General features: G+C 41.2%; 1 protein-coding gene and 1 long non-coding RNA gene across 26 annotated transcripts in view; one reads left to right on the top strand and one right to left on the bottom strand.

Annotated features, from left to right (window-relative positions):
• LOC131507715 (uncharacterized) overlaps nucleotides 1-3,764 on the top strand; it is a 29,043-nt gene extending 25,279 nt beyond the window's left edge. Inside the window, exons 6-7 of one of the 2 annotated variants that reach the window (XR_009259643.1) lie at nucleotides 3,194-3,266; nucleotides 3,398-3,764. This is a non-coding gene — a long non-coding RNA (uncharacterized LOC131507715). Of the gene's footprint in view, nucleotides 1-3,193; nucleotides 3,267-3,393 lie in introns of both variants that reach the window. The other variant, XR_009259647.1, reaches the window with a different exon arrangement.
• Nucleotides 1-17,188, bottom strand: part of TENM2 (teneurin transmembrane protein 2) — a 1,977,383-nt gene that overhangs the window by 248,998 nt on the left and 1,711,197 nt on the right. The gene's annotated exons all lie outside the window — the stretch shown is intronic.

The following is a 17,188-nucleotide window of genomic DNA, read 5'->3' as shown; positions in this document are numbered from 1 at the left end:
CCACTCTTGGAGGTAGATGCATTTACTATTACAATTTTACAGAGAACAAAACTATCTCAGAGAAGTTAAGTAATTTGCTCAAAGTCATATAGGTGATAACTGGAAGAGTAGGGATTCTAGCCCTATTCTGATTCCAGAATATCTGCTGTTAGCCACTAAACAACCTGCTTTTTTCATGTCCTGCTAAGACACTTGGGGGATGCTCAAGAGATTAGGAAGCAGTAAACATAGTTGCTGAGTGTCAAGTCTACAGCATCTAGATTAACATGGAACTGGAATTCAGGAGGTCTGACTTTGAAGACACTCCTGCTTATCACTGATTGTATTACTTAAAGCAACTTATTTGACTTGAACCTCAATTTATTCATCTGTAAAGTGGAAATAAAATAAAGATAGTGCTTGTTCCTTGAAATACCACAAAAACTCACTATAGACCTGCTACACTTGGGAAGAAAGGTACATATCAATGTTAATAACTCAGATAAAATAATGGATTGATAGAAATTTAGAGCTCAAGTAACTTGAGGGTTACCTATGGTCATAGAGCAAATGTTTGAGTGCATGTATGCTTTGCTTATGCAATTCCTGGCTGTGGGACTGTGGACAAGTCACTTGACATCTCTGAGCCTTTGTTTCCTTATCTATGAAATTGAGATAAAAATAGTACAATCCCCACAATTGTGGGGATGAAATGAGATGGTGTAGGCAAAGCCTGGCGACCTGCACATAGTGAGTGCTATGTCAATGCTATGATTGTTTTGATGGGGAATCTGAGGCCCTAGGAAGGTAAATCCTTGTCCATGGTTACACTGCTAGTTAACAGTAGAGGAGGGAACAGAATACAGGCTTCTTGTTCATGCTGCTTCTCCTCAGCTGTACAACCTTGGGCACATTACTTAAAATTTCTAAGGCTTAGCTTTACCATCTGTTAAATGGGGACAATTCTTCTCACCTCTACCAATAAGAGGGGAATTAAATAAGCTATCCAATCAAAGCCTTCAACCTGAAGCATCCATATTTAGTGCTTATGAAATGCTAGCTGCTACAACTTTAGCTTCCTTCCACAGTTTTTCTTTCTATTCGGATTTGAAAGAGATTTTATCCTCAGGAATCAGAATGAGAAAGATCTTTCTCTCAGGGCTGTTTGCTGAGTCAGAGAAGGAGCTAGACACACCCATCACAAAAAAGGAACAATTGTGGAGTGGACAAAGCCCAAACTAAAGGAAGCCACCCAGGAGAGGTCACTTACAGTAACATCATCTCCTGCATCAGCTTCTCCCTGAGGCACAGCACTTGGGATAGGTGCCTTACTCCTCTATTCAGAATTCTTTCCCTTTCTGATTTGAGAAGTTTCTGTCAGCTCAGATCAGAAGCACTGCATGACAGCTTTCTGCGGCAGTCACTCAATGTCACTGTGGAAGGAGAACAGTATTTGGACACCGACTACCTGGGTACCCGCTGCACAGTGGTCACTTACTAGCTGTGTGCCTTGGACAAGTCCTTTCCCTGAGCCTGCCTCATATGCCTGTCCACCACATTAAACCATGAGGTGCCACAGAAACATAAAATATTACTTGCTTTTCACTATCATTTCTTGCACGGTCTGCCCCTAGTCTGGAGGAAATGAGAAACTGTTGTGATTACCCTTAAAAAAGCCAAATTTCCCAGGAAGTCCCCAGTATTATATGGATGAGGAAGCAGCCTTCTTTTCCATTTGTGGTCCTGTTAGGGGGGGAGGATGACAGCAAAACCCTGGACAATTGTAAGTGGCTACTAAGGCTGTTTTATGGTGAGAAGGATCGGTTACAGTGCTGTTTAGCCAAAGCAATGTGTGTAAAGCAGGGGGAAGTGGCACCAGACCATACAGATCAATGCCAGCTTCCTGATGGCTGATAAGGGCCAGCAGGACACTATGCACCAGGACAGACAGCACTGCTGCCTCCTGAACCGCATGGCTGTCAACAGCCCCATTTCCTCCTCTCCCTCCTCTTCCCTGGGTTGCCAGAGCAGAACCATAGTCACCCATGAGCCTGGGCAGGAGTTGGGGGCAGGATCCCAGTGCCTGCTTGTGCCTCGAAGGTGTCACATTTGGGTTTCTATATATCATTTGCCTTCAGCTTGGGCACTGTTCCACCAAAGGGCGATTTCATCTTTTGAGTGAACTTTTGATGAATTTGATGAAGTATTTTGCGCAGATGGTTCTGCATCTGAATAAGAGGAGCCCATCACGTCCAGCGCATGGAATGAAGTGTTTTATTTGTGTTTCTAAGGCAGCAAAGAAAGCTTCTGAGAACAAAAAAACACACAAACCAACTTTTTTTTAAAGCTTTTTTAAATCAACTTGTCTGGCCTTATTTAGCATTTATGAGCAAGATACATGGCATACGAGGGATGTAAATGGCTGTGGTGAAGTCCTTGTAGTCAACAGATAAATGGGAGGAGATAGAGATAATGATAGTCCTGATCTTATGTGCTAGTGGTACCATTAAATGAGAATATCTATATGAACTGCTTAGCATACAGTAACTGCTCTAAAATACCACCTATCATCATTACTACTAAGAGACTATGAAGGATTCAGAGAAATCCTGTGTTATAGGTTGAGTTGTGCTTCCCCCACCAAAGGTGTTGAAGTCCTAATCACCAGTATCTGTGAATGTGACCTTATCTGGGAGTGGATCTTTGTAGATGATCAAGTTAAGATGAGCTCATTAGGGTGGAGCTTGATTTAATCTATGACTGGTGTCCTTATGAAAAAGGAAAATTTAGGCACAGAGACAGACATGCACACAGAGAGAATGCCATGTAAAGACTGGAGCTGTGCTGTCATGGCCAAGGAACTACTGGAAGCTGGGAGTGAGACCTGGGATGAACCAGGCTCAGACATGCATGGCTCACCTGACTCTTTAGTCTTTGACTTCTAGGCTCCAGAAGGGCAAGATAATAAACTTTTGTCACAAACAATTCATTTAGTGGTACTTTGTTATGCTAGTTCTAGCAAACCAACACACCCTCTTTCAGAGTACCACAGTGGACATGTCTATAAAAGAGATATCTAGAAGAGCTGTTGTATCTATTTTCAGAAAAGTAGAAACTTGAGTGTAAAAATCACTATAAAAAGACACTGTTAGTTTTTGGATTTATCAGACAATTTCAACCTTTTTTTTTTTTTCCCTTCTCTCTTGTTTCCAAGGAGTCTAGAAAAGCTTTCCCAGCCTCCTTTGGAGCAAGGGACAGCCACGTGACACTATTTTGACAAGATATAAGTAAAGTTTGGTTGGGGTGGGTGTGTGTGTGTGCACATACGGTGGGGCAGGGGGATAATTCAGACTTTTCCAGATAAAAGGGACAGAGATCTTGAATCTTTCTCCCCTCTTTCTTTCCCCCACGAAGGTAGATATGATGCCTGGAGCTGCAACAGCTATATTGCTACAATGAGGCAGCAAAACCAAGGGGTAAAAAACCCTAAAGCACCAAGAGGGGCAAAGCAGAGAAAAAGGAAGAATTCATGCCATGGATGTCATCACCGAGCAGCATCATCAGTGCCAGTTACTGTAAACCTTGGATATCCAGCTAGCTATGTAAGGAACATAGAGCCTTGCAGTTTTGTAAACCACTGTTAGCATTCTTATGGTTGTTAGTTTATGATAACTTGTAGCTGAATGCCTCCCTCATTGAAGTGCTGTCTTGACTGGCCATCCAGAGAAGGACTTTGAGCCCTCCTTGTGAGTTTCAGTTTTGAAGTACATTTCATTTATCTTCCACTTCTTTCTGCCTATTTTGGTCTTCCTGCATGCCCTGACATGGACAACTGGTAGGGAATGTGTCATCTCTCTGCTGTCAGGACAAAGGTAAGGTGCAGCTGACCAGAGTTTGCATGGCCAGAGGGACTCTCTTTTCTCTTTTCTTGGGAGCGCTATCATTAAGAGTAGTTGCAAGGACTTCTAGGGGTATGGAAACACATGAAGTTAAAGTCACCAGGCACCTAATTTTAGGTTGATGTCAGCAAACATATGGGTGAGGATGTGGACTTGGGAGTTGAATGGACCCATGTTTAAATTCCAAATCCCAACTACTGACCAGTGTGTAACTGTGGGCATGTTACTCAACCTCTCTGAATCTCCTTCCTTAATTATCAATAGAAAAGTTAAGTCATTGGGAAGATTGGATCAGACATGAAATGTGAAGTTCCTATACATGGTATGTCCTTAATAAATGGCTGACTTCATTGTCCTTTGGGAAAGATTTACATTCAGGGGTACTTGTCATTACAGATCTTCAAGTGAACCCTCTTTTCACAGCACAAATTTGACCAGTTTAGTTAAATAACTTTTCAGAACTTAGCACCACAGCTTGCCTTCATGAAGGGGATTGAGGACTTTGGGCATGAAGAAACAGGCTCAAGAGGAATAAGCAACACAGAGTCAAAGCTGACCCACACTTGGCAATACAGAGGTCAGAGACTTCATTTTCATTTTGGTGGTAAAAGAAGAAAAAATATATACCTAAAGACACAATTATAAATCAAGGATAACAAGATTTCTCAGTCTTGGCACTAATGACATTCTGGGTTGGATGATTCTTCATTGTGGGGGGCAGTGCTATGCATTATAGGATGTTTAGCAGTGTCTCTGGCCCCCTGCTTACTAGATGCCAGTAGTGTTCCCCAACTATGACAGCCAAAAATGTCTTCTAGACACTGTCAAATGTTCCTAGGGATGTGGTGGGGGTGCACTGAGTTCGAGCAAAGGGCAACAGAGTGAAAAAGAGTCTCCCTGGGTGAATGTTACTGGGGTTGATAAACAAGTGGTCCCCAATGCACTATAACCCCGCACAGTGTAAAAAGTAGTAAAAGAAGAAAGAAAAGAATTTTGCACATCTTTGAGCCCTGACCACCTCATTAATGAGCAAAGGTCCAGGTGACCAGTTATTACTCTGAGACTGCAGAACAAGGAGGAATAATATTTGGACTATTTCATTAATCTGTGCCAAGGACCTTTTCAAATTGAGTCTCTTAATGGGTAAAATATTTGACATTCTGTAAAAAGACCTAGTGGGTTCCAATCCATCCTTTTCACACAAAGTGCTATTAAAGCTAAAAAAAAAAATCATAGGGGGAGCAGTTATGATAAGGAAGTGGAACCCAAGAAGGAGCGTCATTCCTGTTTTCTAGCCACGACCCTGACTTGAATACAGAAAGCCATTCCTCCCATACACAGGCAGTACTATTTGCCCTCAGCTCATCTCACACACCCAGACTATAAAAGATCTGCTAATTGGCGTAGGATTATGTGCATTTTACTTTCATTCTCTACTATTCCTAATGATTTTTCAAGGGTTCTTCCCCATGAACATCCTTATCCTTCATCATTTACTTATAAAAATGCAGTCCTAGAGATAGTTGCTATTCATTTACATTTCTCTCAGGATCTTTTTGGGAGCCCTTGGTCTTGAGATTGTAAAACACTGTTCTAAAAGACTCTGTTGTATGTACCACGAAGCACTGAAGAGGGCAAAACTTGGAAGAAAGGCTGTTCTGCATGAAAATATTCATACACATTATTTCATTATACACTTGAGAAATGACAAGTTGGTTTGCAAGAATAGTGTAAGATGTTCTCTTACAATTTTACCCATGGTTAAGAGCCTGTTCACTCTGTTCCCAACTCCACTTTAAACTTCTCCTGGATGTCTTACAACTCTCAACCAATTTTTGAGTGCTAAAAGCAGGTTCCTTTCTATTTTAAAGAGGCTTTCAGAAAGTTGTCATCTATAATAATGCTCTTAGACAATAATGCCATATTGTCCTGTGAATATTCTAACCAGCTGATAAGTCGACTAAATTTGAGTGCCATTTAAAGTAATTCTCCCTATTTATGATTGAACTATGGGCTTGTTGGGCATGCACCCCACATTTAATCATCATGCAAATGTGATATCTGATCCCTGATCTCCCTCCTTGGGGGGAAGCTGCAGGAGGACTCCAAAGGCTTCAGTGGTGGGTTTATGAGACCATCATGATATTCCTGTCGTGGGCTGAAGTGGAGAAGGCAGAGATCTGACATCTGTCTTAACCCAACTGGGCTTGGAAAATGGTTACTGATTTAGGAGTCCCTAAAGACCTGCACCATTGCTTAGGGTCAAAAACTGGATAGGAATGGGATGTCCAGCTTTGTGGCTGAGGCTTATCTCCTGCTACCCTGTAGCAGAAAGGAGACCAGAAGAGGTGAGAAGTAGGATAAAGACAAAAAGAAAGTACGGAGACATAATTATCTACTAAATTGAACCTCATCCACTCAGTAATTCACGTAACACCTTTGGGGCCTAAACTCTCTTGGTTAGTTTGGAAGCTGACTCTAAAATTCCCCAGGTAATCATGCCGTTTTATGCTTTACTCTAGGCACCTAGCGTCTGAGAGGGTATTTCATGCACTTCGGTCAGATGTTAAAGTATTGAAAATAAATGGAGACTTCAGCATGGCGCAGAGGGAGGGCAGAGGGGAGGAGGGTGCAAGCACATTCCCTGATGTCTGGCCCTCTCTGCCTGGATCCATAAACCCATAGCCAAACTCATCCATCTGACCCTCCAGCCTGGATACAGTGAGTCAGCCTCATTTTCAGAGACACAGGCAGATGCATTAGAGTTTAAACCTATTAATACAGTGAATATGTAGCATATTTATCATAATTTCAAACCTGCCTCTAACCAGCTGATCAAAAGGCAACTTTCTTCTTTGAAGATTTTTATTTGTAAGCTTCACTGCCCCAAATCAAAAAGGGCAATGGTACAGACTCCCAGGACCACATTCTGCATTTGTTAGGTGAGCGCCTTCAAGTCCTGGAACGTGCTTTTCTACTTATAAATGGGTATGCTGAATTTCCACATATTTCCCGATGCCTCTTTTTGGTTCATGAAATTTACGCTACGTATGAGCAATGTTATGGAGGCAGTTGGTTAGCCTTTTAGAGTTTAGTTTTAGCCCAATTCTGCTCTCCTTTTTCTCCACAGACTTTCATACAAAATCCAAAGTGAATGTCTCAGAAGGGGTCTTGATGGGTTTTACTGGATCAAAGGGCCCTCTCCTAATAAAGAAACCGCACAGAGATTTACTGAGCGCATTAAAAAAAGAATAGCTCCTTGCCAATTCTGGTAGAATTACATGCCAATAAAAGAATGTTTTGGCCAACCATGCTTTTATTTATTTTTTTTTTAATTTATTTATTTATTTATTTTTTTAATATATGAAATTTACTGTCAAATTGGTTTCCTTACAACACCCAGTGCTCATCCCAAAAGGTGCCCTCCTCAATACCCATCACCCACCCTGCCCTCCCTCCCACCCCCCATCAACCCTCAGTTTGTTCTCAGTTTTTAACAGTCTCTTATGCTTTGGCTCTCTCCCACTCTAACCTTTTTTTTTTTTTCCCTTCCCCTCCCCCATGGGTTTCTGTTACGTTTCTCAGGATCCACATAAGAGTGAAACCATATGGTATCTGTCTTTCTCTGTATGGCTTATTTCACTTAGCATCACACTCTCCAGTTCCATCCACGTTGCTACAAAAGGCCATATTTCATTCTTTCTCATTGCCACGTAGTATTCCATTGTGTATATAAACCACAATTTCTTTATCCATTCATCAGTTGATGGACATTTAGGCTCTTTCCATAATTTTGTGATTGTTGAGAGTGCTGCTATAAACATTGGGGTACAAGTGCCCCTATGCATCAGTACTCCTGTATCCCTTGGATAAATTCCTAGCAGTGCTATTGCTGGGTCATAGGGTAGGTCTATTTTTAATTTTCTGAGGAACCTCCACACTGCTTTCCAGAGCGGCTGCACCAATTTGCATTCCCACCAACAGTGCAAGAGGGTTCCCGTCTCTCCACATCCTCTCCAGCATCTATAGTCTCCTGATTTCTTCATTTTGGCCACTCTGACTGGCGTGAGGTGGTATCTGAGTGTGGTTTTGATTTGTATTTCCCTGATGAGGAGCGACGTTGAGCATCTTTTCATGTGCCTGTTTGGCCAACCATGCTTTTAGAAAAGTGTGCAGTGATTTAACGATGGTGTTAGTTTTAAATTCTTAAGTTACACCATTCTTGACAATGTTCTTGTACGGATCCAGGTTAGAAACCTGAAGGGTATATCAGATATTTCAGTCTTCTTCATCTCCAGTCAGCACTATACAAATTCTATCACAAATCTGCCTTTTCTTCTTTGGAAGGAGGCTCTCACAGATTTACTGTTTCCCTATTTCCATGTTCCTCTCTAATCTACCCATTCACATACCCACTGATTATGGCCAGAACCTATGTATAAGTCTCCCTGTCTTCTGTCCCATTTCCCAATCTATCCTGAATCCTCAATCAATTAGTAAGTAAATATTTACGGAACATCTACTAGGTAACTATCATGATAGCATGTCATAATTAAAAAAAATGTTTTAATGTTTGTTTTATTTTTGAGAGAGAAAGAACGTGAGTAGCCGAGAGGCAGAGAGAAGGAGACACAGAATCTGAAGCAGGCTCCAGGATCTGAGCTGTCAGCACAGAGCCCGACACGGGGCTCAAACTCATGAACTGAGAGATCATGACGTGAGCCGAAGTTAGACGCTTAACCACTGAGCCACCCAGACACCCCAGCTTGTCATAATTTTATATTACATTCCTGCTTATGAATTTTAAGTACCTCCTTATAGCCAAACTAACCAAGTTAAATATTCTGCTAGCCTTCTATGCCATCTATCACCTGGTTCTGCTCTATCTCACCTCCTATTTTCTACCGCTCTTCACTGGGCACCCTTCTCCTCACTGGCTGAGCTCCTCATCTCCCCTGCCCCATGCCTTATTAATTCTGGCCTCTCCCCTTCCTTGCTGCCTGCAGTGCTTCTCAACTCATTCCTACTTCAATTCATCTCCATCCTCCCAGGGCTAGGTCAGCATGCAAATGTGTTCACTGGGTCATCCTCAACTCCTCCAGTCTCTGAACTTTGATAGCCTAAATCCTAAATTGCAACTTAGCATCTGTATACTTTTTCTTTTGAATGAATGCACAGATAGCATGAATATTGATACCAATATCTACTTTAAATGTCACATAGAAAGTCTATGAAAAAGGTATCATCATCATTATAACTGTTATTTATTAACCATTTCTTACAGTTAAGAAAAACGAGGCTCAGTGCATTAAATTTACTTTCCCCAAAGTACGCAGTTGGTAAGGGTTGAGATGGCAACCTAGCCAAACTAAATCCAGAACTTTCTTCAGGGGACTATTCCAATGCCCAGCTGGCCACTAAAGTGAGGAGACATTATAGATACAAATCAGGTTTCCTGATCCAGGTGAACAATGATGTCGGAAGTATGAAGTTTCAACGAGTCATTATTTGAACGAAGAGGGCACAAAGGCCAGGAATTTTGTGTTGATAACATGTGTAAAAGAAAACCTATCTCAAATTGAAATCAACTCTCTTTATCATGAGTGCCTTTCTATGGCCAAGTGCCCAGACCTTTCTCAAGTTCCTCTTGAAACTCATCTTCCAGGACCCCATAGTTTCCTTGGCCACTAAGAGACAGGGTGGACTCAATTCAGTTTCTTGACACTGACCCAAATCTCAGTCCTGAAAAGAAGGGAGGCCCAGAGTGTGCATGTGCTGACTTTGAGTTCCTGTATTAGGAGAGCCTCAAATGAATCGCTGAGTTTGCTTGAAATTACAATAAAACTTTGTATGATCTTCAAAGAGAAGCATGCTTGCATGTGTTGATGAGCTTACGTGGGTCAAAACAAGACAGCAACCACCACCACCCCAAAAACCATGCCTACTTCTCCATCCCTGGCTTCCCTGCAGATTTTAGCAGGCACCCAGGTGGAACCTGACTCAAATTGCAGCTCATTAGCACAGAGGAATAGAAGTTTAAGGGAAAGTGTGTAGTAAACAATGCTAATCCTGACTTAAGCAGGAGATAGCGACCTTTCTCCCTTGCCTAAAACAAATCGCTGTTTCAGGCTGTGCGGGCCTGCTTTACCATTACCTGTTAATATGTCTGCAGGCAGAAGATGCAGCTGTGGCCCCGCGAACAGGCTCCACAGTCAGGCTGAACATAATCCCTCATGTAATGAAAAACCTATTTCTATTTCTGAGGCCTCACTACTCTTCATACTGAAGAGCCTTGTGCCTGTCACACATTTATTGAAGCCTATTACTCATCTAGGCAGTGGGGCCCAGTTAGTATTTGGAATTATATTTTAAATCACAATTTTTCTATTATTTATTTTAGGATTCCAAGGCTCCAGTGAAAGCATGTCAGTGTTCCTCTTGATGCGCTTTCAAAGGCATTAAAGCCCCAAATCAAAATTCTTTTTTACGCAGAGAACCTTTCTGCATGTGTGGCAAAACTTCCGTCAAGATACCACAGTCCCCAGTCACCCCTTGTGTGCTAGAACCTCAGGATGCTACCGTGATCACATGTTCAGGGGTAGAGATTTTAAGTCTCTCTCCATTCAGCATCAGAGTAACCTTTCCTGGGCCACCAGCTTTACTCCCTCTTCTCACATCAGGCTCTTTTCTTTGGCTTTCGAAGATAAATGGGTAGAGTCTCTTAGGATGCTGGGGAACAGGGCTGTGAAGAGATCAGCTCAAACTGTAGCCTCATCATCCAACAGAAAAATAAGAACTGGCTTAATCTAAGTCAGAGGATTTTCTGAGCTGACCACGAAGCCTGAACTTCCGTTTATTCACTAGGCCAATGGTGACCATGCAGTTCCTTCCTGTTCTATAGTAGCCAGTGGAAACTGTAATTTTCTCTAGCTATTCATCTGGCCGCCTTCTCCCTTTATATCCCCAGGAAAAAAAATACACACACCATATATACCACGGTGACGCAAAGGGATGCCTTCCTGGATTTTCTGTCCCTTGTGCACACTTGCTTCTTCTCGTAATATGTGTTTTCCCCTTGGCATACACAAATCTTCTTGACATTAGCCCCTACACTCTACTTGGCCTATCATATGAATGAAAATCAGCCAAAATTTGATAGCATGTGCACAATGTCAAGAATCCTTTCAATTTTTTTTTCTTTTTTGCAATTCACACTTTGTTCCTTTTCAGGTCTGGAGTCCTTCTCTACATTTCCACTGACAGAGATTTCAGACCAGCCCCTTGAAGGAAACCCTGTTGTATATGCAACCTGGCTGTTGGGTTTTGAAGGGTGTGGTGACAAACCAAGAGCCAATTCAATCCACTCTGGGTATCTTCTCAAGGAGCCAGGTTTTGGGGTTTGTTTTGTTGTTTTGTTTCATGCTACTGTTGGAGACACAGGCACAGTAAAGTTTTTGGTCAGGGGTGAGGCAGCAGTAGTGTTGTGATGAAGAACGAATTACAAAGGGCGTGGGCAAATTAGCAAAAGTACTCAGACATGCAATTATGAGAAGAGTTCAGACTCGGCTTTCATGTGATCTCTATTTTTTTTTCTTCATGTTTTGACAGCATTCTCCCTGGGTGGGGTACACAAGCGCTTGTTTAATAAACCCCTTAGTCATGCGAACGTGAGAGACAATTCTTTTTCTTCCTTCAGGACAAATTTAGTCACAGATATTTCAGTCGGGTCCACTCTCCAATTTGCTTCTGACATTAAAACAAGCCATTGGTATTTCACTACAATACAGATAGCACTGCTGGGTCAGCTAACCTTTCCAAAGGCTTAATTCCTGTCAGTTTTGAAGAGAAGAATAAAATACCATGCAATCAGCATCCACCTCCCTACAAAAGAAATAGAGATATTTTCTCCCAGACAGGGCCAAGACCATGAGCCCTTGGGTAGCCCTTTTGCCCTGACCACCCCATCTAAAGAGTCAAGCTGCAGAGGTGGGGGTAGGGTAGACAAGAGGTGGGATAAAGTTGCAGTCGGCATACCAGCACATTTTTTAAAAGTCTAAAATTAAGTGAACTGTAATGTATGTATATTAATTTTAATAAATCTGGACTTGCTCCGAGGATACTTAAAGGTAGAACGTAGAGAATAGGGGACAGGAGGGGAAGGAGCAGTGACATCCACATCTCTGTGAATGCAAACAAACGCTGTGAAAGATGAAACCACTGGAAGCAGGATCCCAAGCTGGTTTCCTTCAAGTCAGATTAAATGTAGCTGTCAAAACATTTCATTAAGATGTGCACATATTGAAAACTTTTTCTGACCAGAACTTTTGGGGCAGGATCTGTGGGAGGAGTGGTGTGGGGGGCCACACTCATACACATGCCAAATGGAGAGGGACTGACCTTTCCCTTCTCTTTCCCAGCCCCCCGACCCCCACCCCCCACCAATCCAGATTTGGCTGAGTAATGAGTTGCTACCAGCCTGAACATACCTGTGTCCTATCCTAGACCAAGATATGCCCATGTAGGAATTTGGAAACCTTCCTAAATGTTACAAGTTCATAAATACATTGAATTTGATTAGGAGCTAAAAGTGTAGTGTCAGCTCAGATATTCCTGCTGGACCTTCCTTTACACCATGAAAATAGGCAAAATAAGTCAGGGAAAGGATCTAGTATAAAATAATTCTCCATCATGTCCATTCCTGATCAAGACTGAAGAGAAGATTTTTGAGAATGCCCTCACCTAATTAAAAAGCAAATATGCTTGCTTTCTGGCTTCAAGGGTCATTCTAAAGACAACACATCTGAAGACAAAGGTGATTTTTCTAAGCCTAACTTTCAGCGCTCCCCTGGGAGCCAACAGCCACACTCTTTCCATCTCTTACATCATTTGTAGTAGCAAAGACTGTAGCGGAATTACATGGGTATCAATTAGACACAACACAAGATAAACTAACCTTAGTGAGAAATGATTTTGTAGGGGGTGTTTTTACTGCCCCCTCTTCATACAACGTATTTGAAATATAGATTGATGTTCAACATTAGACACATGACTCTCATCTATTAGGCAAGAGCCTGCCGTGTCTATAAATTCAATTTCCTTTATCATGGTGGCTTTCTGGTTTATTTGGATAAATGTTGAGCTGTCCACTGTTATTTATCTAAGTAGTTCATGAGGGAACAGAAAGTTTAATGATGTGAGATGAGGGGGTGAAACAGCACCTCCAAGCAATTCTCAAGGATTGCTTTTCATCTCATTACCTTGGTTGGACTTATTGGTTCAAGAAATCATGCAGAAGATTACATGTCATTTGATGTGCTGGGTGTCACCTTTCCCCCATCCTTGGCTTCTAATTGTTCCATGTTTTATCTTGCTTAGCATATGGTATCTCACAGCCTGCAATGCTTGTTAGTGTTTCTAATCACTGTGTTCATAGCTTCTAGTGTCTTTTCCTTACTTCTTGTCTTAACTTCATCCCACTCTTTTTTAGTATGTATTCTCCTTTCTTTGGATTTTTACCCTTCACTGCTATGGTCCTGAGAAATGTAAGCTAATCACAGGCCAGCTTCTTTTTTTGAGAAGCTTTATAGTTTTTAAAGTAAATTCAAGAGGAGACAATGCCTTCATTGGACAAAAACAGACTGAATAAAAATGGGCACAAGTCTCTGCAATTCCTTACTGTGTAATGGTTAGACCACTTCACATTTCTAAGGAGAAAGAAGGATGGCTGACCATTTGTCATAACGATAAGTTAATAAAAACCTTTTTAGTATAAAAGCTTCTATTGCCTGATGGATCTGGGAAAAATGAAGCTCAAATGTCTTAACATCATGGCGCACGTCATTTATGCAAACCATAACTTGTCCAGGCCTTCTCAGCTTTCCTATTAAAAAAAAATTTTTTTTAAATCTTCATTTTTGAGAGAGAGAGAGACAGACAGACAGACAGACAGACACAAGAGTGCGAGCAGGGGAGGAACAGAGAGAAAGGGACACACAGAATCCAAAGGAAGCTCCAGGCTCTGAGCTGTCAGCACAGAGCCTGATGATGGGGCTTGAACTCATGAACCATGAGATCACAACCTGAGCCAAAGCTGGACACTCAACTGACTGAGCCACCCAGGTGTCCCTCAGCTTTCCTATTAAGTGTACTATTTTATGGGGTTGCTTATCAGACTCTAGATCTAGGGAAATTTTTCAAGTAAAAATGTCCTAGATTCAGAGGCTGGTCAGCAGATCCCAGCAAACAATGTGAACAGCCAATCCTTTGCCTAAACAAAATTTTTGGTGCAATGGAAAAAACATGAACTTAATATAATAAATTTAATACATTTTAAATTAAAAAAATAATACATAACACTCATATACAAAGTTGCGAGAAGATTTTTCACGGGGAAAAAAGTCTTTAACCTACAATTCTCTCAAGAGAAGAGACACCTTTCTCAAGGAAGTATACAAATGTTATTAAAAGAAGGTTTAAGGGGAGTCTAGGTGGCTCAGTCAGTTAAGTGCCCAACTAAGTGACTGCAGCTCAGGTCATGATATCACAGATCGTGGGATTCTCTCTCTGTGGCCCTCCATGCTTGCACTTTTTCTGTCTCTCTCAAAATAAAAAAAAGAAACTTAAAGGGAAGTTTAAGCACATGAACTCTAATTCAGCGAATGCCCTAGAAGTCTATATTTGTAAACTTTGGGCATAAGGTAGCCTTAAAACCAGTTTCAACAATGCTTCTAATTTAAAGCCATACCGAACTTCTTTGAAAGATGTCGTCTTGTTTAGCATGGCCCAAAGAACAGAATACACTTGATAGACTGCCACTTACCTTTCCCTTTGGAATATAAGCAAGTCTAATCTAAACTTCATTAACGTGCCTCTAAAACACTCATGGTGTAATAGAAGTAAGCCTACAGATAGGATTGCATCATGACGGCAAAGGCAAAAGCAAGGCAATATACCTTTCTTTTATAAAGATCAGAGTCCCTAGGGGAGGGCCAAACGTGTATGTACACATCTTTCCACATGACCTAACTCCACTGAAAACCCGTCCCAAGGGAAGGGCCTTCCCTAACAGCTGTGAACACAAGTCATGACGAAAGAAAGGCAAAGATTGGAGGCAAAGCTGATCCTCCCTTCTCTGAAGCTTTGGTTTATTAGGGAAAAATGCCTTTGAAAGATACTTATTATGTATCATATAAATCCTTCTTTCCAAGAAAGGAGGACAATATTCTCTTCAGCAAAACTCTTTTCTTACCAACACATAGTTTAGGACTGCTATATTTCCTGAGACATTCTGATATTTACATATTTAAGGCTATAAGTTGATAATAAAAAAAATGAAATTAGTGGAACATGCAATGCATTATCCTCTCTTTTATGGTAATATTAAATATGCTAATGTAGTTGATGGACCATTTGCTCTCCTAACACAGAGGATCTTAATACGAGACATCAATTTAATAAATGATTTATTTGATGAGTAAAGGGCTCAGAAAACAATTCTGCATGTCTATTCTTAACAACCAAAATGTGGATTTTTCTAGAAAGGAATTTTCAGTGAAGGACACAGGAAATATGATTTAAGGTGATCTTAAGAAAACTATGAATGTTCTAAAAGTTCGCTTTGGGGTCAAATTTCTGTCATATGAGGCTGCACAGCTAAGCTGGGCATTTCAGCACAAAACATTCTGTATGGCTTGTGTACACAGACCTAATTCACCATATAATAGTCCTCTTCTCTATTTGGTGCCTTGTAGCAATTGCTTCATTTCTTAGCACATCCTCATTTACAGAGAAGCAGCCAACAGACTTTCAGATTTATGCCATTATTTGCTTTTTCACCTTGAACTCCAACTAAATTCTGCCACACTTTTGTAAAATGAGTGCCAAATGGTGGCCGTATGCCAGACACAAACACTTCCCAGTTTCACTCATCCAGCTCTCTTGATTTCAGGGAATCACAGATTCCGGCTAGAGGGCTTAAATGTGGTGCTTACACAACCCCCCTAACTGTTCCTTTGCCTAAATGCTTTATAACTTGGAAATGCTTGGGAATGGAGGCAATTACAACTTCAGGGAACCAGAAACTTCCCTTTACATGGGGGAACAAGTAAAACCAGAGATCAGGTATTTTGGGCACTTGATAACGCTGTCCATTAATGGTCCAACTTAGCCCTAACCCTAATCAGCATTTATTAATTGAATAAATATTTATTTATGCTTACAAGGTGTTAGGCATTGTTGGGGATACAGTGATCCAAGAGCCTGGTTTTATGCTTTTCAATGGACCTCGTCTAGGAGTGTGGGAGCCAACACGATAATCGTAATAACTGTTTAGTTGAGCTTCTACTGTGTGTCAGGTGCCACCACATTTCACTGATTCTAAAACTCAGATGTGTTCACATTTTCCTATCTCTGAAACCAGAATGCATTTTACAACTGGTGTTTTCTTACAGTCATGGCTGGCCAAGCAGACAATGGTTTGCTGGTCTGACTATAGACCTATCTATTCATAGGGTTGTATGTCATTCCAGGTGGTCTGTGCCTACCTCTTTCCAAAACTACATAATAAAAATTATAAATGCTAAGTACTTGTCACAGTACTTAGGGGATACATACAAAAACGACATTTCTCATACCTGATGACATTGCATTTGAAGAAAAGTTGAATACATATATAATATTAGTGAACACCTGAAGTATCTTTACAAGGCAGGAATTATCCCACTGTTTTGGATAAAGAAACTATAGTATAGGGAGATTAAGCGGCAAGCCCAAGTCACAAAGCTTTTAAGTATACACATCAGAATTTGAACCCAGGCTTCCCTGAGACCAAAGCCCATTCATGTGATTTCCATCACATCAAGGTAGTACTTTTCTAATTAACATGCCAAGAACGCCTGCAATTGTGTTACAGGTAAAACGTAGAACGAAACAATACTTATTTACAGTACAACAGAAGCTATATCCAGAATTCTAAATCATGAAACATGTAAATATAAACAAACACATGCAAAGCTTAGGAAATGAAGAATTTAAAAGCTTCCTGTGGAAGGTGAAGGGTCTGTGGGCTTGATGACCACCCTAAGTGACGCAGTCAAATAAACAGAGCATGTGGGAGAGACACACAAAATGTCATAGCTTCGCATCCCATTACTGCTTCTGAACTGATTGCTGACTGCCAGAAAGATAATGGTCACAGAGAAATTTCAGTACAAAGGCCTGAATGGTGAGTTGACAGAAAGAGAGTTGGTGAACACTGCATTCTCATTCACCCAGCACATGCTCTGTGGAGCCACAAGGTCCTAGGCCAGCAT

The sequence above is a fragment of the Neofelis nebulosa genome, chromosome 1 (genome assembly GCF_028018385.1).
Source record: "Neofelis nebulosa isolate mNeoNeb1 chromosome 1, mNeoNeb1.pri, whole genome shotgun sequence".
NCBI lineage: Eukaryota > Metazoa > Chordata > Mammalia > Carnivora > Felidae > Neofelis > Neofelis nebulosa.
Note: the sequence above shows the minus strand (reverse complement) of the source record. Positions and strands in the feature narration are given on the sequence as shown.